Below are 27,611 nucleotides of genomic sequence, written 5' to 3'. Positions count from 1 at the left end.
TCCCCTCCCTGTAAGGAAATAGAGAAGAGAATGAAAGAAAGAGAATGTGGTGCATGGAGAGTTTCTTCCATTACTTTCCCTGGACGTTTGCTGACTGTTTGCTTTATTTGCCTGAATAGAGTGACTGGAGATTGGGGAAGTGTGAGAATGGTGAGAATTGGTGCTTGGAAATGTCTCAGGAGAGCTTACATCAATTCTGGCAAAGGAGATGGAATCTGGACAGAAGAGCTGACTAGTTTTCTATAATGTGGAGTAGGGGAGACTAGCCTCTTCCTTCACAGAGGGAAATTGCTGTTACATCACGGATGTATCATGTTAATGTGAATAGCATGAAAACACTGATGGAAAATACATTTACTTGTGTAGGACCTCAAAGTGTGATCTAGACAAGGATGTTCTTATCAAGATCACTGTGTGATCTAGACAAGGATGTTCTTATTGAGATCACAGTGTGATCTAGACAAGGATGTTCTTATTGAGATCACTGTGCGATCTACATAAGGATGTTGTTTGCAAAAGCCATGCCTCTATCCAGATCAAGAAAAGGGGAAATATATTTGGTTGGCAAAGATTTTGCAACATTTCAGGTAAGTTATCAGTTATAAAATAGTTTTCCAAAAAAACCCCCAAAATAAATCAAAACATCAAAAGATCTCAATCACATAAAAGGTATTTATTAAAAAAAAGCATACTCCCTGTGAATCTGTCTTAACTCCAGAATCTAGCTCTCTCTCTCATACACACATATCTTCACAACCTAAATAAAAAAAAACCTGTGAATTACAAAAGGGAACTTTGCAGTCTTTTTTACTTGCAGATAAAGTGAAAATGTCATCTGCCTACTTTAAGGTTCAAAATATTCTGACAAATTAAACAATCTTCGCATGCAGGCAGCAACACAGATTTCACTGAGATTCCCACAGATGTGCTGATCTTCAAGTCTTTATTTCCCACCAGAACGTGCAGACATATATTCAGAACTGTGCCTCATGGGATCAAAACAAATATTATCCAAGCAAAATGGTTACTTTCCTTCACCGAGGAGCGTATACATGTGACATCTGGACACAAAGCGGCCAAGTGATTGGCAAGTCATGACTGGCACACCGGGGCTGACCGGGAACAAATGCCATGAACTTGAGCAGAGCCTGCAGGAATGGTGCTAGCGCAAAGGGGCTTGCCGGGTGATTCCCTGCTTGGGAATTATTTTGGGGCTCCTTAATTGAGCATCAGCCATGCATGTAGAGTATGCGGTGCGTGTATGCAGAGGGGTGCCCACTCATGCATACCACTCCTGAGGGAGCTGAGGAGCAGGAGGCAGCAGTGGAGAGCCAGAGAGGAGTTGAGGAGTATGTAACAAATACAGAGGGGAGGGGTGATGAGGAGTATGTAAAAAATACAGAGGGGAGAGGAGTTGAGTATGTCACAAATACAGAGGTCAAGGGATTTGAGGAGTATGTAACAAATACAGAGGAGAGGGGTGTTGAGGAGTATGTAACAAATACAGAGGGGAGGGGAGTTGAGGAGTATGTAACGTACAGACTGGAGGGAAGTTTAGGAGTATGTAAAAAAATACAGAGGTGAAGGGATTTGAGGAGTATGTAACAAATACACAGGGGAGGGGAGTTGAGGAGTATGTAACATGTACAGACTGGAGGGGAGTTTAGGAGTATGTAACAAATACAGAGGAGAGGGGAGTTGAGTATGTAACAAATACAGCAATGCTGGCACGACTCCAAATGTGACAATGCGATCTCCCACACAGGAGAGTTGTGTCATTAGAAGCATCCTTCCCTTCTGAGACTCTCTCCCTAAGTGTAATCTGCATTACCGAAAGCCCCAACAACGGGCTAATGATCCGATAAGAAACTAGTAATGAGCCCGACAGTTATGACTTCTCTCTGTTTTGGTTCCCCTATAAGTTGGTACACAGGAGTTTTGCAAAGAATTCAGTATTCAGAGTATCCAGTTTGGGGATGATGTTAGTTTAATGCAATGAATGAAATTTTCCAATAAATGAATGAAAGAACAAAAAGGACTTCACAACATTTAGGGTGGGTCTAGGGGGTATATTCTTAATGAAACAGTATGAGATAATCAAGATGAAGCTAGATTCATGAGGAACAGATCCAGGTCTATTTGTGAGGCCAAATATCCAACACGTGTATCATCTTGGGATAGCACAACATTTCCCTCAATCCTGTCTTACAGTTCTTCTGACATTTATGACAGGCATTGCTGTTATTTATTACTTGCAAATTAAGTAATAGGCTCCTCCTCCTCTGTGTTTCCCTTCCTCCTTGCCAAGGGCATTTGTACAGCTGTGGTAATTTGCTCAATGAGGGACCCATGTCTTGTCCACAGGACAACTGAGGTTTATGCTCCACAAATAATACAAGGTTCGCTGTCTCTTGACAGTTGCAGCAAGCACAACCATATTGTAGAAAAGACAAATGGCATGAACTATTTATCTCTCCCCACCTATCTCTCTCTCTCTCTCCCTCTCTCACCTCTAATGGTTCAGAACATCAGCTTTCTCCATCAATCAAACTGGGAGCACATTGAACTTGGCCAGAAATTTGATGTCTCAACTGAGCGATTTTTTTGGGATAAAGTGGCAGGACGTTTAAGGCGGCCTTCTTTCTTTTTGAAACTAATACCTCATAGCCTAAAGTGCTCAGATGGCAGCATGAATTTAGAATGTGATAATCACAAATTAAAAATGAACAAGGAAAATCTACAGGCACTTAGGACCAATCTCTCCACCAAATTGTGGACCACATGAAAGAAAAGTGCTGGCTATCACTCTCTACCAGATAATGCTCTACCAGTGATTGCACCTTAAGATGCAAACTTCAAAATAATTGGGTGGTTAATGGTTGTAAGAGCAGGCAAGCAAGTAAACTGCAACTTCAAGTTATTCATCATCCATTACTCTGGCCAGTCCTGCTGAAGAAACATACTCCACGCCCTGAGGGACCAATCAGAATGTGGGTAGGTACTATGTCAAAAGTGCAACAGAGAATTAAATGCAAGACGGCAAGATAAGTGATGCTTTCTCCTCCCCCAAACCCCCAAAACATGGATAAATATCAGCCTACCTGATTTAACAAGGACCATTTATCATACCACTGGTGATCATCTGTAACCAAGGTTGGCACTACTAAAGGTGTGGCTACGGAGGTGGATGAACGTTAGCATATTCCTCACTTGCAGTGGCCAAGACCCCTTTTCATTTCAAATAATGACTTCTCACTTTGGTTTCCGGGTCTAGGTTGGGCCACGAATCTGCTGCGCTAAGTGTTAAATGGGTTGTCACGTTCCACGCTTCAGGATCTCGTCTTGTTCGATGCTGACACAATGGCTGGAATGCACACGCTCGCAGTAAACCCGATGTGACAAATCCGGGTCACCGAGACCAAGTGTCTCGTGTGAGGGGAACTCGCAAGTCAACGTATCGGGTCTGCTCACAGCCGGGGGCGTCTGCTATTCCCTCATTGGGAGTCCAACAAAAGGGGGCGCTGCAGGGAAGAGAAAAGGAAGGCAGCAGCACAATGCCGAGTTTTTTGAAGAAAATGGAAAAACCCGGTTGCCGCTGAGTTACACTCTGTACTTTTAGGTGCATGAGCACTGAGACAGAAATCTGTTAACATGATAAAGAGCTGATATTTGTAAATCACTGTTTGCTTATGTTCCCAGGCTGATAATAGGCACTTTTGGTATCGTAACACTTTCATCCACCAAAATGTGGTATGTACACGTAGTATGTATTTTGTAAATGTATTCAGGCTCTAAAAAGGCAATAGAATTATGAAAAATGAATTGTGAACTGAAAATGAAAAGTGAACTGTTTTTAAAAATTGGCCTTAGATTTTATAATGTGGACTCTGTCCATAATCAGTTTTGTCGTGACAGACGGGGGATTATCCTGTTTATTATGTTCAGGCTGGTTTTAATTACATTAAATGGATGCCATCTCAATGTCCACTGAAGGTTTTGTAAAGGTGTCTTTACAGCAGCCAATACCTGTCCAGCTTTACCTTGCTGGACCTCAGAATTTAGAAAGACAATTATCCATCCATCCATCCATCCTTCTATCTTTCTTTCTAGAAAGTAGTCCTTCATAGCAAAGTGCTGATGAAGGACCTACAGTACACTCCAGTTACTCACCTGGAATCTTCCTCAGATTTATGTAGTCTGACCAAAGACACAAAAAACTGTCATTGTTCAATAATAAACTACTTGAGATCTGGATCAAAATGTTGCATTCTGGCAGCCTGCTTTGTTTGGCCATGTGCATTGCAACCAGACAATAGCTGGTTGAACTGACTGTTGGCATTGTGTTTTTCTATTGAACTCATTATAAATAATACCTGTGTAGATACCATTTGTGGTGATACTCTTTTGCATTTCCCATTGTTCATGATTTTTTCCAAGGAAACTAGCAGTTGTATAAATGTTAAGTTGAATAGTTTTTTTTTTTTTTTTTTAAATAATGAAGTCTTAGCAAGTAAAACAGAAAAAAAAGGGAAATTCAATTTTTATGATGTAAACAACATGTACAAACAAGGAACCTTTGCTCTGGTGCGCTTGGACTCAAACGTAATAATTATTTACACTCTGTTCGGACTAGTAATGAATGTATGCAAACCTTTGGGTACCTTTGGTCAAATGACACATTTGGTCTTTTTTATATTGAGAAGTAGTAAAGACAGCCTCTGTAGCTAATCAAACGTAAAACATAATATTTCTGGCAAATCCTAATGCAGAGAAAGTCTTTCATAACATAAAAATGTTTTATCCAAATCATCAGTGTGGCCTGTCAAATGTTTGAACACCTTACAGAGTCAGAGTTTAGTAATACCCCTTCTGGCAGAAATCATAGCTTGCAAATGCTTCCTGTCTTTCATTTCTTGTATTTAGAATTTTTCCACCACTCTTCTTTGCACAAGGCCTCTGGTTCTAAGATATGCTTGGGTCATCTTATATACAGAGCATATTTAAAGTCTATCCACAAATTTTCTGTGATGTTTAGGTGTGGGCACTGTGAAGCCCATTCCATAAGTTTCAGCTCATGTCTTTTCAGATAGTCCCTGGTGGTTTTTTGAGTTATGTCTTGGAGCATTATCAGAAGCCATCCTCTTTTCAGCTTCAGCCCTTTAACAAATGGTTTGACATTTGCTTCCAGTATTTCCTGTGGATGGAATCCATCCTTCCCTTTGTCCATGCCATTAGTGACAACACAACCTCAAAGCAAGATAGATTTGCCCCCATGTTTCACATATAACAAGGTGTTCTTTTCATGAAATACAGTTCATTTTCCCCTGAAGGTGTCTCTGCTGAATGTGGCCAAATAGGTCTATTTTGAATTCATCAGAACATAACACTTATTTCCAAAACTCATGAGGCTTGTCTAGATGTTCTACAGCATACTTCAAATGTTGAGCTTTGTGATGAGGCCACAGGTAAGGTTTCCTACTTAAGAGTCACCCATGAAGATTATATTTGTGCAAGAAATGCTGACCTGTGGAATGGTGCACCATCTCCCCTGAGTAAACTCTCCTGCAGGTTCTTGGCAGCAATATGGGTGTATTCATTTGCCTTTCCATACCAGCATATGAGCGGTTCTCTCTGACAGTTTTTATGTTCTTCCAGATCTTGTCTTGACCTCCACAATTCCCCTGAATTGCCATTTCTTAATATCATTTTGCACTGTAGAAACTGGCTATCTTATAGCCTGCCCCTGCCTTGTGGCCATCGATTACTTTCATTTTCACATCTTTAAACAGTTACTTACAGGATAGCGCGATTGCTAGGTGTTAGCACAAGTGTTAGCACAAGGTTTAAAGAGTCAGAGAGCTTCTAAAGCTTGGAAGTTTTATTCGGCTTGCAGTTCCTAATTACAATTGGTGACATGCCTCAGGCCTGATATGCTAATCAAGGTTTGAGACCTTGTCAAAAAAATCTTTGCAATGCTTAGTGTGTCCAAATGTTTGTAGAAGCCACATTCATGAATTTAACTTTTCATTTTCTTGTTATGAAAGACAGAGTAACTGCATTGGGAATTACCAAAAATATGTTTTATGTTTGATTAGCTACAGAGACTGTGCTTACTATTTCTCAATTAAAAAAACGGACAAAATGTATAATTTGCGCAAGCGTGCCCAAACTTTCACATACAACTGTAAGTACTAGAGGTCTTCCTCTGATCACTAATGATCACTAATCAAAAGCCTTTTTGATTAGCCAGTTCATTACTTAAATTTTAGAAGTGATTATTAGCATCAAAGTCTCCTCAGTAAATTAGCATGAACAATGTCCAAACAAAAAGGTAAACATTGATTTTGAAACTTCTGTATTCATATGTTAATTACTTGTAAGCCTATTGCATGCTTATAGTTTTCAAACGAATTGCTTCCACTATCTAATTTGAATTTGTCTCCTTTTCCCATTAAGAAAATGAAATGGGGCCTTTCACCTCCATTCCAATATTGACATCTTACTTGTAGCACCCCTAACTGTGATAACGTAATTTCCTCCGAGAAGCAGTTCACTTATGCTGGTCAGAGCATGTCTGTGCAAAATGGCCATCAGTTTAATACATTTGACACATTGGTTTCATATGCATTTGACACATTTTGCATAAGTTAACCTTGTGTATATTTGGGGGTGCCTGCATACTTTGATGGAGGCATCCAGCATGGATTTTAAGTTATCTGTACAGTTGTAGCATTGGCCATCTTATTACTTTGACTGGAATGCTTGCTGCCACATTACCATAATTGATTTACTTTAATGCTTTCAGTGACGCTTGAGCAAATTGACAGGCTAATCAATTTACAGGTCACTTGGGCAGGATAACCAGATCAGTGTGGCACACGTCATTCCTAAAGAGATGGTATGATGTTAAATCCATTCAACCTGTGCTGTGGCTCGACTGTTTCTACTAATTGAATAATAATGCATTAGTGGTGAAGTGGCAAGTGCTTTCTTGTTGAGTCACACATTAGCTTGCCTGTAAAATGATTTTAGCATTGACCCATAGAACACAAAATAAGTTTTAATGCTGCTCTTTTCCTAAAGGAACTTAGTCTTGTCATATATAATGGATCTGGTATTTACTTTAGGAACCCTGTATGGTACAGTTAAGTGTAAAGGAATTTTCTCATATATCACTTTGGTCACTGGAGCGAGTCCTGTGCAATTTGCTGAAAGAGATAGAATGAAACCAAGGAACTGTCCTTGGTGCTGAAAACATATCTCCACTGAACACTGACACAGAAAACACTGAGCATTATAAAGAAAAAAAAATCATTTGAGGATACTTTTACATATTTATTTTATCTGATGAGGGAATTCTAGCATGGTACTAAAGTAAAGAACAGAGGATGAGAGAAAAATATATCCCTACTGCTATGTATTTTTAACTGATTATAGCTCTTTGAAAAATATTTGAAACGGCTACAAAAAAGCATTTCCGTATGGCCCATCCACTCCAGATTTAGGCATAGTGCAATTTTACGTATCTACAAACTTAAGCAAACACATCTTCAATATTTCAGCGTAACAAATGGCCAACAAGAAAATATTTTCAATTGTTGAAGAAAGCTGGTTGTTGGAAAAAAAAGAGCTACTGTCATGTCAGGCCGGCCACCTAATGTAAACCCTGTACAGCCATTTAGAATAGGTGCCAGACTTCAATGATAGCTTGTTAGTGAAGGCTTTGGCTGAGCCTGGCAGCATTCCCAACCCTGTCATTTGGAGTAATGACTGGCAGGTCTATATTTAGCATCTCCTGGCTTTGTGAAGATAGGTCCAGATGGCACCGCTGTCTTCATTTCCCAATCAAATTAGCAGATTTGATCAGTGCATGGAGCACCGCTGAGACTGGTGCATTGTCTCCCACGTCCATAAACAAAATCAATTATTCACGTCGAGAAAAGCAGTGCTAGCTGGACATTCACTCTGGGCTATTTGGAACATTCAGAGGTGTTGCAGCAGTAGTATCATTATGGGTTTGCCACATTCTCAGTCAAGACAATGTGTGATTACATTATCCTGAGTTCTAGGCTTCTCATTCATACCTACTTTACTGACTATTCACAGATATGACCAACCTGATATGCAGTCTCCTGAGAGGTCTTTAGTTGGCTATGTGCGACTCTAATGAAACAGTTTACAATTTTTTTCAAATGCTTTGGCCGAATTCTTAAATTATTATTAATATTTTCAAAAGAACATGTTAAAATTTCCATGCTGAATACTTTTTCAGCAGACTGCAATGTTTTCTTCTTTTAAATGAATTGCAAATGTTTTAGCACATCTATAAAAATGAGGAAGTACAATTGTCCACAATTAGCACACTTACTGGATGCATATTTCATGCTTATCAAAACTGGTTATGTTGCTTCTTGGTTGAATAGTTGTGCTCTCCATAATGTAGGATTTTCTTCCTTGTGTAAGTCATCACAAGCATAACAGTTCATTCAACTGTCAAAATTGGTCAGCTGTATATTTTATAAGTATCATTCATATTATAGACACTTTGAATGGCTGATAAATTGGTAAATTGCCTGTCACATGAATCTTGAACTTTACTAATGAATAGGGAGCAGAGAATGAAAGAGGCTTGGTAAAACATGACTTGCCAAATTTTGGAATGTGTGCAATAATGTAAGATTCTACCATGCAAATGTCATCAGGGAATGGTTTGCTGTCCATTATTGGATGCTGATAGAGTTCCTTCCACCATGAACCATTCCTGAACTCATTCCTGGGGAATTCATTTCAGTATGGATATAGAATGTATATGATCAGTGTCCTCAGGACCAAATGTATCTGCTTGCAGCCAATGGATTCTGCTTGTGATGACATCACAGCAGAACATCACCAGGATGGTTGTGGCATACAATAATGTTTTTCCCTTTTTGCACTGCAAGGGAAAATATCAGGTATAACGTTGATGACAGGTGTGATGTTGTTGTAAATCTTTGGCCAGACAAACAATGAAGTGGGTGTAATCTTTATCATTTAGCACTAAAGTTTTACTGTGTTACAGTAATACACTTTATTACAGTTTTTGTTTTGTTTCAACAGCACATTTTTCTGTATTGATGTATTTTTTTGTTTTTTCTCTGTGCTCTATTGTGCTGTTTACAGTTAAAGTAAGAATAAATGTAAAAACATGGAGATGTGAAAGCTCTTTTGCTTTTAGAAAAAAATGACACTCTGATACAGTAAAGCCTTCAGTGTCAATAAAAAGGTAAAAGACATTTTTGAGATTTGAAATTTGACATTTTTAGAAATTTGAAAAATGCTTTCTGGGTCCACTAGCATAGTGACAAAACATCATTTTGACGTTCAGCACTTACACAATGCCAAAGGGACTTTTCATTGTGGTCTCATGGGCGTATTTGCTTAAACAATACTACACTGAAACATGAATCACTTGTTTGGGGTGAATTAAGACCTTTTGCAGGTAAACTAAGATGTGCTGTATCATATCATCTATTCTGAGAAATGCTTTGAGATACTTTGAGTTCTTTGAACTTTGAAATTAATGTGAAATGAGTCAAAGCAACTGAGACTAAATGTAAAGAAGAGAAAGCTGCTTGGACAGTTTTCACCACTGAATCCTAACTTGTAAAAAGAACCCTAAACAGCCCATTTTAGTGTTAAAATCAGCTCCCGAATTATCAACACTTAAGCAGATAAAAACTTTCTTATCTAGGTTAAAGAAAACAGCATTACATTGGAGGCAGGAGTCAGAACTCTTTGTACTTGGTAAACAACAATGGTAGACCTGGTTTATCTCTCCCCCAGATGGGCTCGGGTTTGACAAAGTGTTTCAGCTCTTCAGTGATTGCTTTGAGCCTTGCTGATGCTATCACTTAAGAAATAATAACAGCGAGAAAAAGCAGAGCCCATGCTAGTCGTGACACCTCTCTCGGGCTGAAAGGGCTGGCTTCTTGAACCAGCTGTGGCCTGTGCGGAGAAGTGGGGTGATGAACTCCACATAGGATGTGAGGACAGGCACGACTCTTATACTGTAAGCTTCATATGGAGGAGACAATAACCGAGAGGATATGCCATCTGAGCTCTTACTGGAATGAGGGGAAACCTCCTCACAAAAAAGACAAAATGGCTGACAGGGAACAAAAAAAAGCAATTAAAGAATACGAAACCAATCTTCTGTTGGAGGGACTATTATTTGGAGGGTCAGATGGGGTTGACTCGAGGGAATGGCTCAAATTCTAGAGCTGCATTCATCTACAGTCAACACTTGTTTGTAAGGGAACAAATGTTGGGAGTGGGCAAACTAACTGTATAATCTCTTTTTAAAAAAGAACACTGAGGCATAATAATGAAGTAGTAGATAACCCTTGTTCTAGCATAATCAAAAAACTTGTATGTATAAAAATATATTTTGCAATGAACAGCTGCGATGTGAAGATTACACATACTATAACATATATAGCACAAATAACACATTTGCCAGTTTTATCAGGAATATAAAAACAATGCAATGCAATCCATGCAAGGATCCATAAAAGACTACTGCCATTCATTCTGATTGAGTAATTAGTTCAAACAATGACCACAAAGACTATTTAAATCCTAAGAATTGCAAAATTATTCCAGACGGCCAAGGTCCGAGTAAAAGAGTGACCATGCCTTTACAGAACTTAATTAATGGTTTGTAGCTATAGCCTGCAATAAATCACCCTCCTCCTCTCTAAACTGAGTCACTGCCTGCATTCCATTTCCCTATTTACCTTGTAGTGGGGGTGTGTTTTAAAAGAGGGCTCAACATACTGTTGCAGTCTTAGGAACAAATTCCATTAAAATTTCATAGCTATACAGGAATAGTTATACAGGAGTGGCAATAATGACCATAAAGCACCAGCAACAGGTGGGGGTCATTCAACATAAAGTTTATTAATGTCACTGTCTCTATAACATGCTCTTCCTTGCCTGAGTTTGCTCTTCTCCAGATGGAAATGGAGCCAGCCATGTCTATTTGGGTATGGCCTGCATTTGCTCACAGGATTTGTAGTCCAATTGCCATGTGGGTTTATAGCCAAAATGTATGTTTCATAAGGACACATTTATATACCATGCTGTACATGGTTCACCATAGCCAACATAAGGCATGAAAGTTCAGGCAGAGAGCTGTGCACCAGCGAAAGCAGTATTTCAAGCAACCCTGAAATGAGGGCAGCACAGTCATTTGACTAGAGGAACACATAGTATTCTTTTAATTTGCCATCTTAGACCGACCTGTCAGACTCAAATTATACTGAAAATCAGTGAAGGGTTCCAGACTAACAACTGCACCCTGAATTGCAAAGTGCCACAGATTACAAATCTTTGGCAATGAGTCATTTGCATTTGAGTCACGCTTCAATCACATGGCCTAGCCTCTAAAAAGGACCACTTAAGTAAGATTTCACAATTTTTTCCTCTTCTGCTATGATTGGCTCCCATGATTCAGTTTTCCTGATTGGGGACGTAAGTCAGTTAATTTTTTACCTCAGATGAATTCTAAAATGGGGAACCATGGTTCAGGCAATGTGGACAGACAATTGGGCAACTACCTCATGAGCTCGTAATTTGCCACGGAATGCTCTCGCCCCACGAGTCAGGTGGTACAGCCTGCCGTGTGCAGGGGGGTTCACCATAGTTGTAGCCACACCCTCCGTGATGGCACACACCTGTACAGGGGTTGATGTTAAGTGTTTGTCTGTCTATTTAAACCACCGCCTGTGTGTTCCTCGTCGTTGGTCATTGTTACTATTACTGTCATTGTTAGCGTTAGTTTCATCGTTAGTGTTAGTATTATTGTTTATATATCTACTGTTAGTGTGATCCAGAATTTAAGTGTCATTGTTATTGGCTACACTATCTGTTGTTATGTATGAGTGCCTTGAGTGTCATATATGTTTTATGTTATTAAATGTATCACCACGTCAAGGGAGCCTGTGCATCCTGTTCCGCGCCCTGCGGCACTCGGGCCGCCGTTAAATAATTAGACTAGTTAGTTTGGCAAATGCACCGCTTCTTTTTCCCTGTTTCATTCGTGGTAAATTGGTGTCTAAATGTATATCCCAGATTGGCCCAGATTTCTCGTTAATATGCTAATGCATGAAAAGTTAATATGTTGATGTGATCTCTTAGATACGGGTGACAAAAGGGCGGTGAGCGTCTGGGTTGACGCATAATCGGAATTTTACCCTTTAATTAAAAATCCATGGCTGAAGTGCTTCCTGAAACAATCAGCATACCCAGTGGTAACAGTTAATCCAAAACATGCTGACAATCTCCAGATCAAAAATGTCACTGGAAGCAAAAAAAGACGAATGGACATATCATCCAAGCTTGCCTGTGCAATTTCTGAACTGTGTCCAGTGATAATTCTGAGAAATTATTTGCTGTTAGCCAGAAATGTCCAATGTCCAAATGTAAAACTAGATTCAGGTGGACCAACTAATGAGAGCCCAGGATAGATATCAAGTAGGGATCATTTTGTGGGGCATCATATTTCAAAGCTCTCCAATGACGGATGCATTTTGGCTGCTGTCTTTGTGACAATCTTTTCAAAGCAAGTCGTGCGTGAGATAAGAATGGCTCCTCTGATTTATTTTCTGTTAAAAGGCATCGGGGAATAATTTGTGAGCAGATGCTCTACTTCCCGCCATCTCAGAGGGCAGAACGTTGATTAATAAAGCATTTCTATGGCTTTTAACTGGTCTTGTCAGGCTCTAGGAAGGAGTAGGTACAGAAAAAGAGAGAAAAGAGGGTTATTAGTGTGATTGTCCCAGGTGCCCTTGACAAACAGGTCCTGGGTCTTGTGAAATGGGTCATCCAAAAGTTTTGTCATCTATGAAAGTATGGCTTTGGCCTGGATAGCGATTCCAGGACAGCTAAATGGGTTCACTCCATTTAGCTGGTCTGTATGATGAACAGGGCAATGCCATGACCTGTCATATAGCACAGAGCCTGGAGACTATTGCAACAAGTTGGGCTTGTAAATCTCCAAGAAGTAGGCCTTTATATGTGGTCACCAAGAGCAGTCCTGCTCGTTAATCAATGTGATTTAATGTATTTGTCGACAGAACAATGCCCAGTGTAAAGAAAATAAAGTAATTTTGGGGACAGAATACATCCAATTAATTGGACCACCTTAGAACTAGGTAGCTCATACAAACTCTACCATAATACCAACTGATGGTCAGGGTACTTTAATGCATATTTTATGCACTATTACATTCTAGGTGCCGATCTAGATCATTTCCTACAGACACCCATTTACACCCTGGAGCCCTTTCCTCACATTTCCCCAGAGCAGGCCCCAGTTTCTCTGCTCAGACTTTGAAGCATTGGTTGATCCCAGTGCTCACATTTCCTCCATAATCCTAATGCATTTTTAAAGCTTGCCAGACTGTGTCAATAGGAATGATATCCTGTGAGGACACAGGGTGGGAGTGCTGGGATGGTGGGACAGGGTTAAGAAACCATGGAGATTTGTTGTAATTTGGGACAAAGGATCATATTTTTTTTCTTTTGACGCATCACTCAGGCCAGTCATCCACACGGGGCAAGCGCAGCGGTGGCTGTAACACTGGAAGAGAAGTGGAGGTGGATTGACGTGGGAAGCAGAAAAAGGAGATGAGGTGGGGGGGGATTGGGGCATGCAAAGGGAAGCAGTGTTACAACAGTGTTACGAACTATGCAATGTAACAAAAAAAAAAACAAAACCCCGCCATGCTTTCTAAAACTAGCTGTGAGTACAGAAATATTCCTCAGCATGTACATATCCAGAACTATGTATCAGGATGTTTGTTGTGTCACATATATAGGGGGTGCAGGAAATAAATTTTCTCCACTTTCAAAGAAATGCTATACTTGCTATACTTTCCCTCATACATTTTGAAATGTGTACATTTCACTGTGTTCTGGAACAAAAACCTATAAAAATAGTTGACTAAAAAGTCAACTGTGGCTTTGGGTCAGTGAACCACATAATTTACAAATGTGCTACACACAGCGAAACATAAAAACACCTATTTAGCAATGAAATTGCACTCTTATCCAAGCTAATTAGAATGGCAACAAAGAGATTCTTCATCTCTTTGCATTGGTACTATTATGGCTTAGATCGGCTTTCACGACTCCTGAAATGTTTGTGCCAGATTTTTAAAAATACATTTAACTGACAAAAGAAGGAGAGTAAATTCTTGAAGATTGTCCTCTGGTTGATGGGAAGTATTAAACCAGTCCACTTTGCACTTTTAGCCCATCAACCTGAGATGTGCTGTTCAGCCATAATTTACTGTTAAATTTTGATTTACTGTTTGGCTGCAGCTTGTCATGAACCCTGAGAGTCATAACTTGTCCACAAATTTGGTTTTACCCAGAACCCCCTCCCCCATCAGTTCTTGCTTGCTGGAACAGGAGTCAATTCTTCAAACAAAAAATGCAGCTGTTTGCTAATGGAGAGACTAACGATGAAGATTCATAGCGCCTAGAATAGAAATTGTACATATTAACATCCAAGAAAATGTTCACTGTCACATCTAAATTGAGAAGGTGAGAAAAAAACATGGTGTGCCTATTTGTGTAGGCTTTACTGTCACTAGTCTCCACCACTCCACTATTTCCAGTGGCGCAAATATCAATGGAGGAGTTATAGTCAGAGTTACAGAGTTTCAATCTATTACTCAATGATCTGATTCTGCTTAAAAAGGTCTTGAATTAGCCCCAATCCAAAAAGACATCCCATGTCTAACCCTAAATTTAATGCTAACCTCAATGAAAGTCAGATGGCAGCATTAAATTTGTGTACTCTCACAGAAGCAGTATTCATTTAAATACTCATACTTATGAAGTCGGCTCAGCAGTGAAAGGCATGGAAGAGATACCAAATGGGACCCAACCCAAAATCTGGCTCCTTTTTCTTTTGCTTCTTTTGAGGAAAACCTTGTATTAAAAACCACTGGTGCAAATTTACATAATCTTAAATAAAATTGTCATCTTTTAGTACTTGGTTGCAAATCCTTGGTTGCCTGAAGCCTGAGACCCATAGACTACACCTGGCATTGAGTATCTTCCCTGGTGATCCTCTGTTAGGCTTGTAATGCAGCTGTGTCAGCAAAGCCCTGCAGCTGTATGCCCTTTTTGGAGAACATTCTTCCATTCCTCTTTTGGCTAGAACTCCATAGCTCCTTAAGCAGCATTGTCCTGCCGCAAGATGACGCACCCCCCACTAAGTTTATGAGCATTTGGTTGGATCCGAACAGTTGACACGTTTCCATGCACTTCAGAGTTTCTCCTGTTGCTGCCATCAAAGCTCACATCATCAACTGAACCGGTTCCTCAGACAGCAATGCATGTTTCACAGATGAGGTGGTATGCTTTGGATAAGGAGCTTACGTTCCACACTTATGTTATTCCATCAGTGGGGTACATGTAAATTTTTGTCTTGAGTGAGACAACTTGCTAAAACTTTACAGGCTTATAGGCTTTATTGTGGTTCTTCATCAAACTGTAACCTGGGTGTCACTGGTGCATTATTCTCCTTATTGAAAGACAGACAGTGAACCAATGCTCTGTCTTGGGGAGGAGTTGGCAAGCTTTCAGGGCATCAAGGGGAAAGTCTGTGGAGGATGAACAACAAGCAGTGGAGCTGAGTGAGCAGAGATAAATGGTTGGGAAACAGGAGAGGCACCCAGGAGACACCATGAGCATAGAGGCTGAAGCCTGTAGAGGTGGAGACCTGGGAGCAGATGCAGGCCGAGGGGCAGGAGCGGCAGGATCTACACTATTGGACAGTCAATGTAACTGTGGAGCTGAGGCCTAGCTCCACGGCATGTCAAGGACTGAAGGGGGTGCTGGAACACCTTTTTACCTGCTGGCTTGTGTACTTGGCACATTGAGCAGTGAATCTCCCCATGGACGTCACTTTGCCCTTTTGGAGCATGGCGGTTGCCCATTCACATGCTCTTCCAGTCAGCCTGGGTTCCCTAAAATCCACTAAAATCCAAAAGCACTGTATAACAACTCATCATATTTGCCAGGGAAAGAAAGCTGGAACTTCAGTGTGAGGACAGAAGAAGCATGCTCATGCACAAGAAGGCCTGATGCACTACAGAGAATAATCCTGGCAGCTGGCACAGACTTGGATAAGGCTGAGGACTGGAGTTGTAGAGTGCTCCCAAAAACATCTTCAGCTGAAGCTCCAAGTATAGCAGACTCATGCAGCACTTGTTTACAAATCTGTATGCAAGAACACTTTCAAACATAGACAAAATGTACTTGATGTTTTGTTTGCAGACTTCTGGTGTTCTAAATATGTTAATAAGTTCTATTTACATGGCACCTTTATGAAGTGCTTTACAGAGTGATCAAAATAGATGAGAATATGTAAAGAAGGCAAAACAAATTAACAATATAAATCAAGTAAGAATATTTAGTCTCTCTTAGGCTTTCAGGTAAAGTCAGGGTGCATGTTTGTGTTTGGGATAATCTAAGAATCGGTAGTAGCAAAGGTAGGATTCATCTAGGAACCTAGAGGCTTAATACTGGACGCTTTATCAGTTCTTTAAAGCTTGTTGTGCACATGCAGTGTGATGTACCACTAATGGCAGGGGAGGGCAGGGTATCAGACATTGGATGACGTCTAGGAAAGAGTTGAAGATATCTTATTGAAGACTGTTTAAAGAGTCTTGTGCCAGACCATTTTCCTATGACCCATCCTTTCTGCATCTTATCCTTTTAACCCTGTTTTTACTGAAAAAGCAACTGTTACTGGAACGCAAGCAATACAAATAATGAAAAAATTCACACTCAACATATAAAATAAATCACCAAAAAACTCAACATCCCCCAGAAACAAAAGAAAAATAGGGTTCAAACAGCTTGTAATTGGCACACAACGCAGTAACGAAACTGTCATTAACCAGACAAATGAATACATGTTGCAGTCATAATGAGCCCAGAAGTGAGCAATACAGATGAGTGTTAATTAGATGGAAGCATAGATGAGCCTAAGTGGACTCTCCCAGGGAAACACTCCGTCTTTATTCTTTAATCTTAACAATTTGCTCTTTGCAATTAATTCACTCAGAATTGTTAAGTTTATTATGGCCAGTTTTAGATTTAACAGATGCTTCTTTGGTTTTCAGCAAAATACTTCATATACAAATTCTGCATTAAAAACTGCATATAAATGAACATAACCATGGTTGGCTCCTTTGTGCCTAACTATTTATGGTCAAGAAACTAGGTAGTTAACGATGCAAGTACCTTTGACTTCCTTAATTGTAAGGAACATGTGTACAAAAAGACCTGCAATTTTTATTTGGTAATTAGTTCAGTGAATGAAGATGTAAAGATTCAAAATCCTCAAGGCTGACTTCTACACTTTAATATAATAATTGTCATTTAATTTCAAATGAAGTACAAGGACAAAAAAGTTTTAGAAAAAACACAGTAACACTGTACAAATAAATATAGACTGAACTGTAAGTTTACTTTCAGCACATTTAAACAGTTGGAAACATGACGTTGTCCTTATTTCTAAGTATATTTCTAGAATTATTTTCCAAATTATTCATAAAGCAACTATATAATGGTGCTTTTTTAATCAGCTGGAAGCCAACATAGTACATCTATTGAATGAGGAAACTACCCTTCCCACTACTTGCTCAATACCATGCTGAGCATGCTTGTATAGGAACGCTTGCGTGTTTGCCTAATGAAACTCTATTGATAAAAAGTCATACATGATATAGACCATTTATCATGTTAGTCATTTCAGTTAGGTAATTTTTATCACCAACTATGCGCTGTAAGCATTTTCTCCAATTGACTCTTTTAACTTTAAACAGAAAAGAGAGAAGAAAAAAACAGACTTAATCTGATGCAATGCAGCAATCGAAGGCCAAGCTCCTGGGGTTTCCCTTTATGAAATGGGAGCGGAGGTTGAGATATTGTACGGTACGTGTGACTTTGATTAATAACGTAGTTTTCGCACGTGACTGTGCCTGACCAGCGTGATATATTGCTAGCACATATTGATGATGTTTTGTTCCAGCCCCTTACTGCTTACGACGCATCATTTAGATGTATAAAATCCCTATTGGTTTGGATAAACTCTCACTGTACTTGTATGGCTTCATTAGTTTGTATTAAACGAGCCACTTAACCTGCACAGTAAATCATAATCTACTGCTGCAACCATGACGCTGTCTTATCATTTACAAATGAACACAAACAGAAGACTGTGTTTACAAAGCTGGTAAACCAAATTTATGAACACCATTAGGATGCTTCCTGTGGGAAAGACGGACGGCGTTCTATAACGAAGACGACAATCCATTCAAATATGTCTGTTAGAATGTGTTTATTCAGCATGCGTTATGAAATTAAGAGAAGTATATTGTATTACACACAGCGCAAACTAGGTCAGTCCTGAAAGAAGCACAGAAGTTCATTCATTTCTCCTTTGAAACTAGATAGGTATGATTGCCACTGCAAGGTGTGCTGTTCTCCACGAGCCTTCGAGGGGCTGTCAAGTCCATCGGAAGGCAGCAAAGCAGATGGAATCCCGTGATTAATGTGATTCCATTGACAGCCGTGAGGGAATAAAATGAAATGAAGGAATGAAGACTACAAATGGTTACTCAGATGGCAGACAGTTGCGGTGGTATTGCACCTGTCTGAGAGCAGCATGTCTCTGAGGCATGGTGATAAATAAATAAATAAGATGACGTCAAAATAATTATCGCTTTCTCTGTGCTGTCACTACCATTAACAAACAATTTAAATGGGTTCCCCATAGAAATTAATGCAGAAAAAAAACTTTGGGGCTGAATTTTTGATCGAATAACAAACCCATGCTAGTCTTACTAATAACGTCTAAAACTGCAGTAAACAACAGCCTGTAAGATAGTCGTGTTTATACGGAAAACTGATGGAAAACTTAATGGAGCCTTTGCACACAATTTGCAAACAGGTTTTTTTTTGTTCTATAAATGTCACAGTAAGACACCATAAGGATGCATAATCACTGTTTTAAGTCATTTGACAGAGTTATGTGTGTCAGTTATGTGTGCTAGGTGAAAGAGCTTCTCTTGCACATAAATTATGCACATTTTCTTTGGTTTGCTTTGATGTTTTACTGACAGATTTTGACCTGTTTATATCCTCTATAGTGTCTCAACTCTCCACATCTGCTCAATGTCACTTAATGAAGTCCTGCAATGTAAAGTAGGATTAATCTCCATAGGAAGTCTGTAATGTGCGATTAACTCAGCTTTGCTAGATCTCAACCGGTCATGTCCAAAATGATAAAATAAATCATCAAAAACAGTCAAAGTTGAATATGAAAGTGGTCTTTATGAGTCTGTTTTAAAAAAAAGACAACACACACATTTACCTAAAGCAATTATGATTGAGTACAACTTGAGGACCTTGCTCAGGGGCCCAACAGTGGAAACCTGGCATTGGTGGGGCTTGAACCAGCAACCTTCTTATTGCAAGTCAAGTACCTTAATACTAGATAGGTATGATTGCCACTGTCATACCTTAACCACTGAGCTACCACTACACCATACAGTGACAACAGACACACCAGCACATGTATCTTGGGACAGGACACATACAGATTAGTTAAACTCTGAACTAATTCCTGTACTCTCCTCAGCTGCCTATCCTTTTGTTGCTATCCTTTAAACATTTGGGTTCTGTTCAGTCAGTTTATTGTGGACACTCTAGCTGTCCTCTCCTTCTTTCCTGGATAGTTACCATTAGCTGTAGTGAACTGGGAGTGAGTTATCTGTGGCCTACATTCTTCATTAAAACCACTTTTATGTGAATGTGCAGGGACATTGTTAGACCTTTTCACTACAGCAGGTGCACATCTACATCTTCTTCCTAGCCTCCTGAGGATCAAAACACTATGGAGGTTACCCTGCAAAGGGATAAAAAAAGTTGCACTGGCATATGTTCACCTGGACAGATTTTTAGAACCCATTGAGGACGCTTGCCTTTAAAATTGTTCGTAAAAAAATTACTTGTAAAAATAATTGTAAAAGGCTCATTTCAAGTGTCCTAACAATTAACTGAACCAGGTGTTTATGCTGTAAGAAGTTATCTCTTTTGAGGCAAATGGATGTAACTTTGATAGAAAAAAAGAACTAAGAGCTATCTCTTTCTTTCACAGGGACATAATAGCTCTATTTTGGCACACAAACATTTTGTGATAGTCCTGCATTTTCCAAAACCAAACAATTCTCTATTTTGTGAGGGCTGTAATTTACAGGAGGACAGCAACAGTGACAGACAGACGAAAGAGATTTGTGTTGCATTAATCTCGCAGCAATCTCACATCTGAAAATTTCAGAAAGCCTTGCACTGTGCGACTCAATTTAGATTCAGGAAGCAAGATGCTTCTGCCATGGGCTACAAGCCATTTCCATAACTACATGCCTCTTCCTCTCCCAAAACATTTCCCTCCTATTAAATATGAACACTTGCAAACGTACACAGGCTGAATTGCCTCACTCTGTTTATGCAGGTACCTGGTCCCTAAACTGTGATTGATCAAAAGTATTAGTTATTTTTTTGATGTTCACAGCAATAAAGTGATTAAAAACACCCACGTTCCAAAAGTGTAAGTGTCATATCTCAATGTCAAGTCCAAATGGTTCAAGAACCAAAGCTTGTAAAATACAAATGATGTTTAATCTCTTCCTCTCTGAGTGGCCAATGAGCACTGTAACTCTATGGATGGTCAGTTTTCTTTCTCATGTTGTGAGATATTTGATAATATCCAGCTGACATCTGGTCTGTGCTTCCATTAATCGGTCTTATTATGTTGTACATGATCACAGTGAGCTGCAGAAAAGAGTCTGGCTCCGATTTGACTTGGCAAGAGCTGGTGTAACATTTCCTGGAACAACAGTAAACAAATTTCCTCCCATTAATAAGTTCTGTGCTGTACATCACTCTGCTGTCATGGCTAATGCTTTTCAGTCACATCCACACATATCTTATGCCTATCTTACGTCTATCTTATGCCTGTCACATATCTCAGTGGGGTTTCAGTCAGTATGTCGTTACTTTCACTACCAGTATTGTGTTGCCAGGGCAGAAACCTGGGCTCATTGGATATCAAAGTTGATAATAGAGTTGTTACTGGCATCTTTCAAGGACCGAGAAATTTTGGACTGGACAATATTTCTATCAAACCCCCACCATCCAAACACCAAAGCTTTCTTTATGTGTCCATCATTGCTTCCACACACTTCAATTGCTCCCCATTTGCAGATCTGCTCTCCCCATGTAGTGGTCATATAAAAAGGCTGCAATGTATCTTGTGCACCACGGGCCCTGGCGCTGTGGCGACTGAGCGGGAATGCCGATGGTTATCAAAAGCGAAGATAAATTCTGTAAATGGTGAGAGAGGAAATTGGGGGGCCACGCTAGTGGACCTGACAGCATTAGCGTCAGAGAGGAGACATTTTATCAGGAGCAATGGATCCATCATTTGCCACCTTCCACTTTCCCTTTGAAATGTGGCAGAGGTGAATAGTAACGTCCCCCTTCCACGATTCACCTCCAGGCACATTACGGTAATCACCTTCTTCTCATAATAATGTTCGTCTTTTACTTTTAATTTTTTTCACCAGGATAGCTCAGGCTAGTTCCTGAAAGGTACAAGGCAATTAGACACTAAATGGTGGGGGAGGATATTCTGTCCTTCCATGTGACGGACAGTGTTGAAGGCTTATTGGACATGAAGTATTGCAAGGTTTATGAAAGCAGGGTGGTTTTAAATAGCCACTAAGATCTTTTGGTGATTGTGGGATGTGTTTGGATTACATTGGAACTATCAGGCTGATGAGAGCTTTGCCATGGACCTGAATTTGAGTGCACACATCTTCTGTTATGGCCCATTATTTTGTCAGGTATTTGTCTAAGTTTAATGCTTGTGTTGTAGTGAGAAAGTTGATGGCGTCATTGATTCAAAATGAGAGCAGATTTATATTAACTAGGTTTTTTTTTCCTGCAAATTTTTGGTTTCATGAATTTCACATTAAATTGTATCATTTACAGATCATTCTCAGAATGTCAGAAACACAACCTGACATTAAAGTGTTGGAGTAATAATTGTGTATATTGTTTTAATGATGTAACTCTAATTTAATAAAATAACTCTCATTAGTGCAAGAGTCACTGCAAAGACACCACTCTCAAAGGTCTTCCTAGGGCTTTTGCATGCTATATTCCCACAACAGAGCCTTTTTGTTTTAGAATATATATTTTAAAGTATCATTTAGATAAGAAAGTCATTAGTAGTAAACCAACCCTTCTTGGGAGCTTTTCTTTCACCACCAATTTGAAAAAAGCCTGTGAACCATGAAGTGTATAAAGTGCTGAAAATGTAATTTTCTAATATCTGCTGCCAACATTGTAGGTACAGCATACTTAGTACTTATAGCTGACAGATGCAAAAAAGTTTGTTATATGAGAGCAATGACATGTAACACTGGTATTAACATTGAGGCCGTATTTTCTCAATAAAGGCAGTTCATGTTACCAAGAGGCTTATTAAGCGCTTAAGGATTCCGGATGGTGAAGTGAATGGCAGATAGCAGATGGTCGTGCTAATTCGATGTTCTCAAAAGGACAGGCTAGACAGCCGCCGAGCCGGCGACTGCTCCTTTTCTCAGCTCAGGGCGGCGGGCGAAATCAAAGCCCCACCCACGGAAGAGGCGAGTGTGGCGTGGAGAGGCGGCAGCGTCGTCATTGAGCGTCGTCGTCTGCTCCTTTTGCGTTTGACACGCTGAGACGCTCACCTTGAGCGACAGGGAGAGAACAGGTCCTGACGAGGCCCGAGGGGACGCTTCGCACAATCAGTACAATATGTTCAGTTACGACAGAATCTGCGGTGGAGATCACAGTAAAGAACAGAGGTGGAAAGAACAGAGGCATGCCTGATAAACGCCTAGCGCCACCCATACTAAAGTAAACGATCAACGTGTTCTGTTTTGTTCGTTCACTGGCTCTTGAGGATTAGGTTGATAAGGGAAAAAGACTCATGTAATATAAAAAGTTAAATGGAAAAGGACTAGAAATTGTAATGTAAAAGTAAATATTAAAGAGAAGAAAATAGAGAGGGATTTCTGTAGACCAGCCTGATTCAGCACCACATGCCATTTAGTAATTATCTATATTTAGTACCACCATCTTTACTATTGACTTTTCACTAAATACTAATAGAAAATACAAGTAATTACTCTTTTGAGAAACTGAATTATAAAATGGATGTACTATTACTGAAGGTCAAATATACTTAATGTTGCTGTTTAAAAACATTCCAGATATAACACCTTCTTATAGTAACATTTAATTTATCTGTTAATGTTAGGACTTACCTTTTATTTAGGTTTGAAGTAAGCATATGTGTGTTATACATATGTAGTCTTGAAATACCTTTGTGTAGGTTAGATCTATTTAGGATTAAAGGGTTAATACAGCCAGTGTGTCTGTTTTTCAAAGCCATTTCAGAGTTTTCTCTGAACAATAACAACAATAACAATAACAACCCAACCCTGGAGATAAATTGAAGTGCTTTATATAATACTTTTAGTTCATGTTCATATCTAGTGTTGTGGTTTCCACTCACTGTTAGGGATGTGGTTCTCACTAACACTCTTCAGTATGAATTGTCATAACAATATCCATAATGTGAAATCTATTCTTTGTCATACATTTTTGTTTCAAATGTTAAAGCAAACATTCAGACACAAATCCACGTAGGAAAGTATAGTTTTTCTCAAATGTCTGCTGAAGAAGGGAAGTGATGCAGTGTTCCGCCTCCTGGCTTCACGGTTCCCATGCGTCTTGCCCGTGCCATGTGGTTTTGTTTTTGTTTGTTTCCGGTTTGTATCTCCACCCCATTTTGTGTTCTTTACTTCACTGTCCTCACCTGTGCTTGGTTATCTTATGTTAGTCTAAGTTCTGGAATCATACGTTTTCCTGTGTGACTGTATTGGTATTTGCTGGGTCTTGCTGGACTCTAACATTGTGTTTTCCTTGTGGCTTAGTTCCTGGTTACTTGTTTTCATTATGTGTTCCCCAGTTACGTGTAAGCCTAATGCTCTGATGACTTGTCCTACCTTATGAAAATGCCCTACCATAGGACATGAGCATGCTCTACCATGAACCCACTATGCTGTGATTTTATAATACATTTGAAGAAAGTTGAGGTAATGCTACTAATACAAAGTCTACAGTAATTATGATTTTTACATCTAAAAAGCCATACATTTAAAGAAACCTGATGTCACTGTGACTTGTGCGTGTGCAATAATCCCTACTTGTGCCTCTTCATAGGTAGATTAAATCAACAGAACACCTGCTCCCTGACTTTGAACCTTTTTTCAACAATGATTATTGAATTGGATTCATAAAGATCCCACTTGATTGAATGGGCCTCCTGCCTCTCCTTGTCCCTTGTTAAGGAAGCCTACAGTGCATAGTCACTGGACACAAATTTACCCTTTTAGCACCATTTTCCATATCCCTACCAAGAATTATGAGTATGGAGCTAGCTATGGTGTCTGAGTTTTATATTGTTATTCTCATACAGATGTAGTGGTTTATTTTTGATAAGCTGCTGGCCAAAATTCTAAACAATCATGCCTATCTTAGCATGAGGCACTGCAGTTGCACTATTAAAATCTTTTGCTCAAATGCTAACACAGAGCAGATCAAGCAAGCACCTTCGTTCATGTCTTTTATTTAGGCAGAGTATCTGCTGGTGTGGATAGTGGCAAATATTCAGTTTAGTTTGATCTAGCTTTTAATTTTGCCTTTTATTCTTGACTTGTTAGATGTTCACATAGTAATTCAGTTCACATATAATTCAAAGGCCTAGATCTTCTGTATTCACCAATAAAATATGCAGCTTATGAATTATGATTGATTTGGGGGACTTGGAATCTGAAATTGCACTATTAAAATATTTGAACATATCAGAATCCAAAAAGCTTATATGGTTATATATTCAAAAAAGCAGCGACACGTTAAAGTAGTTTTTCCAAACACGTGGATCTATATAAAGCGGTAGGGGGCCTGATGTATCACATCTCACATATTACTGCGTCATCCTGCGCAAAACTACAGTCACCACGATCACTGGTTCACAATGCACAACTCCTCTTATTGAAGACCTCATACATCTACCAGCCCCCTCAGCCCTTTGTTTTAAATTAGCATGGCTGGTTTCTGAAGATTCTCTTGTCATCTGTCCCATCAGTCACCATTTATTAATCCACATAGCAGTCTGTTTAAGCAAATGTTCCTTTCAAGCAAGTCCAAATTACAGCATCCGTTGTGATGAATCTGCATCAGAGAGACATTTGTCTCCTCATTTTTTTAATACTATAAAAAATGTTTTGTCTGGTAGGCATTTTTTAAAAGCTTGCTTGAACTCCATCCTCCATCCTGTGGTAATGTATTAGCCACAGTACATAAGGGGACAGGATCTCCTTGTGTGTCAGTGTGCTCTAAAATGCCTTCCATTGAACAATGGCCTCAACTTCCAAGCGTTAAGGTGCATCTCCTCTAATAAGGTTCCACAGCAAACCCATCAATCCTTCATTCCTGTCAGTCATGTGGCTTCCTGTAAGTACCACAAGCACTGGAACATGCAAAATGAATACAAACAAGATTGGGAATGAAGTTGAAATCATTTATTAAGGCAAAGGAGGGGGGATCTTGGGGTGGGTGGAGTGACGGTGGTCTAGTCGAATCGTTACCTCTTGCGCCAATTTCCACAAATCCTTTTTGACACATGCTCAGCTGAATAAAAATGAGGCTGCTATGGTGGCAGGGGCCGTGGAATCAATCACTGATGACAGGGACTATTAGCTGGCAGCTGGTGACACGACATGATGTTTCCTGAAAACGCAAGAATGTTTTACCTCCTCTCCTGAGATTTCTCCTTCAACTTCCTCCCCTTAAGTTAACAGGCAGGATCATATAATTATCCTCCTAAGTAAAATATGCGGCTGTTGCAGGGCCTGAAGATTCAGTAATGGTGTGACCGATTTATATCTATCTATATGTCATATTATGTATACATATCATTATGTTAAATGAAGCAACAACATCCAAAGTATTCCAAGATCCCACTATGAAAAATATACATATACATTATAGGTGCATATACACCCTGCCACATTTATGTATACATTAAAATTCAAAAGTTTGGACTTTCCTACTTTGTTTATTTTTACTATTTTCTACATTTTAAAAACAGAAAAGCTTCCAAAGCAGTGAAATAACAACAAAGATGTGATTATGCTGTGATAAACAAATATTGGCTGTCATAGATTTTAAATTCCTCAAAGTAACTGTCCTGTACTCTGATGACTGCTTTGCACACTCTTGGTGCTCGCTTAACCAGTTTCATGAGTCACACATGATGCTTTTCTATCAGTCTTGGACACATTCTCACATATGCAGAGCTCATGTAGGCTGAGAAACTAAAGTTCTGAAAACTATTTCCTAAGGGTACATCTAAAATTGTGTGTAGGTGTGAGCGTGTTTTTTCATACATAGGCTAACCCCTTTATATTTATATTTGTCTTAAAAACAAACAAGCATAATCCATTAGATTAAAATGCTTTTATTAATATTAAAAACATACATTCAGTCAGGTGTGTCCATACTTTTGTCTGGTACTGTATATATACACCCACACATTATATAGCTAAAAGTATGTGGACAATCACATCTATGTGAGCTTGTTGGACATCCCATTCTAAAACCATGGGCATTAATATGGACTTGCCCTCCTTTGGCGCTATAACAGACTCAACACTTCTGCGAAGGTCAAAAAGAGTCAAAAGAGAGTTGTGAGGTGAGACACTGATATTGAGCGAGAATGTCAGTCCACATTCCACTTAATCCCAAAAGGGTTCAGAGGGTCGGTCAGGGCTCTGTGCAGGCCACTGTAGTCCCTCCACATCAAACATCATAGCATGTCTTAATAAACCTTGTTTTATCCCAAGGGCTTTCCTTGGACTGTGGCCAAAAGTAAGAAGCGTGTATTTGTCTAAAATGTCTTTGTATGCTTTAGAATGATATTTTATTGCAATTAAGGGGCCCAAACCCTGAAAAACAGCCACAGATCATTATCTATCTTCCACCAAACAGTTAGCATTCTGGTAGGTAAAGCTTTCTTGGCATTCAACAAACCCAGATTCATCCATCAGACTGCCAGATAGTGAAACATGATTCATCAGACCAAACAAATGTCTCCACTGTTCTAGTATCCAGAGGCTGTGTGTTCTATGCCACTCCAGCCAAAATTTGACACTGCACACAGTAATGCACACAGCTGCTCAGCCAAGGAAACCCATTTCATGAAGCTACCAACACACAGTTGTTGCGCTGATGTTCCTTCTGTAGGCAGTTTGGAACTCTGTAGAGTGGTATGACAGAGGAGGAACACATTTTGATCTGCTTGTGCATTCAGCCTCCTTGCTCTGTGAGTTTGCGTGGTATAGCCCTTTGTGTTTTGAGCTTTTATTGCT

The sequence above is a fragment of the Electrophorus electricus genome, chromosome 8, assembly GCF_041902795.1.
Source record: "Electrophorus electricus isolate QZ-2024a chromosome 8, ASM4190279v1, whole genome shotgun sequence".
Classification (NCBI taxonomy): domain Eukaryota; kingdom Metazoa; phylum Chordata; class Actinopteri; order Gymnotiformes; family Gymnotidae; genus Electrophorus; species Electrophorus electricus.
Note: the sequence above shows the minus strand (reverse complement) of the source record.